We start from the raw sequence: 3,473 nt of genomic DNA on the forward strand, positions 1-3,473 counted from the left end.
AGCTTCATTGGATGTTGAACTTTCTCCTTCAGACATAGTCAACATGCAATATTGTCCTATAACATCAGTCGAAGTTGAGAGATCTTTCAGTCGATATAAATCAATTTTACGACATAATCGGCGATCTTTCGAATTCGAAAATTTAAAAATGCATGTCATTATTAATTGTAACCAAAATAATTAGATAGTTAGATAAATATTTTTTTTTATTAGTTTATTACATTTCATTCTATTATTAATTATTATTATTATTTTTTTTTTTTGATTATACATATTATACATTTTTTAGCACATATTTATGTACATATTTTTGTTGTATAAATACATATTTAGGTTAAATAAATACATATAAATCCGAGCCCTACTGATCACTCTGTAGAACAAAGTACTGTTGAAATCCCTATTGTAGAATTAGGTAATTATTCACTTTGGTCTTAGATTGTTGTATTTAATATTATTTAATGTGAAAATGTTTATTTAGTAATTTTTTTTTTTTTTGAACCTTTAACTATTGCAATTGATTTTACAGGTGAATCTGAAGTTCCTAATTCCAATACCGATCACTCTGTAGAACAAAGTGCTGTTGATAATTTTTTCAAAAAACCGGATTCAACTAATAATGCCATGTATTGGTTATTTCACCCACATCAACCAACAAACATAATTCCATTTACTGCTGACAAAGCATATAAACGAAAGGACGGTAGTTATAGAAAATGGTTATCTTACAGTACCAAAGATAAAGCTCTATTTTGTTGCATATGTATCGCATATGGACGTGTTTCTGGAGTATTCATACGAGGTTTTAGTGATTGGAAACATGTGTATGTACGTATTCAAAACCACGAGGACTCTGCAATTCATAGATATAATGTTGATGCTCATGTAATGAAAACAAAGTTTGCATCTGTTGATTCTTTATTAGTATATGGTCGAAGTTCTTTAAGAAGAAAACAGGTTGAGAATACAAGACAGATAATGCATCGTATTATAGATGTAATAAAATTGATAGGAAAACGGGGACTTAGCTATCGCAATAGAAATAATGAAGCCGCTTATACATTAAATGATACTTCCCTGGACCATGGTAATTTTTTGGAAATTATTCTTCTGCTAAGTAAATATGATGAAGTTATAAAATGTCACTTGGATAAAGTTATAAAAAAAAGTACTAAGAGTCACAATGCAGGTTCTTCTCAAGGAGGCGGGGTTATCACACTATTGTCAAAGACCACCATTAATTATATTGTTGAAGCTATCTGTCAAAAAATCAAATTTGTAATGTCTGAAGAAATTTTAAAGGCCGGAATGTGTACTGTTCAACTAGATACAACTCAAGATATTTCTGTAGTTAACCAATGTTCTGTTATTATTCGCTATGTCAGTGGTACTACTATTCATGAAAGATTAGTTGGTATTGTCAAATGTACTAAAAAGGAATTGATATGCTTGAATTAATTTTGAAGGTTTTCAATAGCTTGAACTTGGATTCCAAAAAATGTGTTGGTAATGCTACTGACGGAGCAACAAATATGCAGGGGGAGTACCGTGGATTTTCTGCTCAGCTGAGTAATGTGGCAAATAATCAAATACATATATGGTGTTATGCCCATGTTTTAAACCTCGTTATTGGTGATGTAACCAATAAAATTCTTCAGTCTATTAATTTGTTTGGAATACTCAATGGATGTGCTGTTTTTATTAAAGAATCTCATAAGCGTATGGATGTGTGGACTAATAAAGAAAAGAATAAACGAATATGTTCTATAGGAGAGACTAGATGGTGGTCTAAACATAGTGCATTATCTAAAGTGTTTGGTCATTTCAAGCATCCAGAACCTGGTTTATTTGTGGAACTTATAACTACATTAATTGAAATTAAAAATAACATTTCTATTACAGCTGATGCTCGGTATAAAGCGATAGGTTTGATAGAAGGATTATGCAAGTATGAAACTATTTTAACAGCTCAAATTTATTTGCGGATTTTTCAAAAAACTACTCCACTTTCTAAGTATTTACAAGGTCATGGAGTAAATATGATGACATCTTTTCAAATGGTTCAGTCAACACTTGAAGAGCTTAAACTTGATGCACGTGACTTCTCAAGTGTCAAGGAAGCAGCAGACAATTTTGTTACTTGGGCAAATAATAAATTAGAAGTTGAAGATAGTGAAGTAGAAGTTGGTCATAGTTTTCCAGAAACTAGAAAAAAAAAAAACACGGCAATTTTCCTATGAATCAACTGATGATCCACTACATGACCCACTGCATGCATTTGAAGTCAATGTTTATAATTTAATTTTTGATAAAATAATTCAGAGTATATCATCTAGATTTTCATTGCACGGTCAACTTTTTGCAGACTTTTCATGTCTTGACCCAAACAATTTTAAAGTTAACATGCATCTACCTTCAACAGCTTTGTCAAGCTTGTATAATAAAATAGTTAATTTTATCCCAGAAATCTCTTATGAAACTTTAAGAGATGAATATACAGACTTTATGTCTAAGTGGAGTGAATTCAAAAAGACTATTTTTTGTGAAAATTATGACTACACTGAATATAACTCTGATAGTGAATATGATGGAGATGATGAAGACAAATGTCCCCATACTACAACTGGTGACAAGTACTGTGTGGTTTGTATTTTTAATTTCTTAGGGCCGATTTCACCAACACAGTTAATCACGGTTAACTCATCTTAATCACGATTGACACTGGTAACCAGAGATTATGGATTTCACCATACCCGGTTAAGCATAAACGCTACGTAATCACGGTTAAGAACTAACCGCCCGATTTCGGCCGATTAACGTCGTTAATCACAATTAGTTTCCTTATCAGCTTGTTTTATTGTTTTTGATAAGCATAAAAAAATTCGTAAAATTAAAAACTCTAGTCGTACTTGGAGATTCGAATTTGATTCATTTGTGTCTGTTATTATTTCATATTCAATGCATCGTGCTAGGGAACGTGTAATGAATATTGCTTTTGAAGATAACGACGACGAAGATAACGAAGATGAGTTTATCATCTTCGCAATCCGTCGTCCTAGATGGATTCGAGAAAGAGCTGAAGACTTCGACACTATGGACGACACCGATTTTGTTACCAGGTACAGATTAAGCAAGCCAACAGTTCTGTCGATGCTGGAGAAAATAGAGGATGCACTCGAATTTGAAACTGATAGGTTAGTAAATGTGTTATTAGAAAATACTTATACAAGAAATACATAGGTAGGTACCAGTACCAAAATTTAAAGCTATCTATTATAATATGTAAGTACTAAATTCTAATATATTTTTACTTTTCAACAGGAATAACTGTATTTCTCCAATAAATCAGTTACTATGTACTCTTCGCTATTATGCAACTGGGTGCTTCCAAACCACTGGGAGGGATCTCTGTGGCTTTAGTTCCTCAACGATGAATAGAATAGTACACAAAGTTAGCTGTGCTATTGCGCTTC

This window comes from Acyrthosiphon pisum, unplaced genomic scaffold (genome assembly GCF_005508785.2).
Source record: "Acyrthosiphon pisum isolate AL4f unplaced genomic scaffold, pea_aphid_22Mar2018_4r6ur Scaffold_21930;HRSCAF=25302, whole genome shotgun sequence".
Classification (NCBI taxonomy): domain Eukaryota; kingdom Metazoa; phylum Arthropoda; class Insecta; order Hemiptera; family Aphididae; genus Acyrthosiphon; species Acyrthosiphon pisum.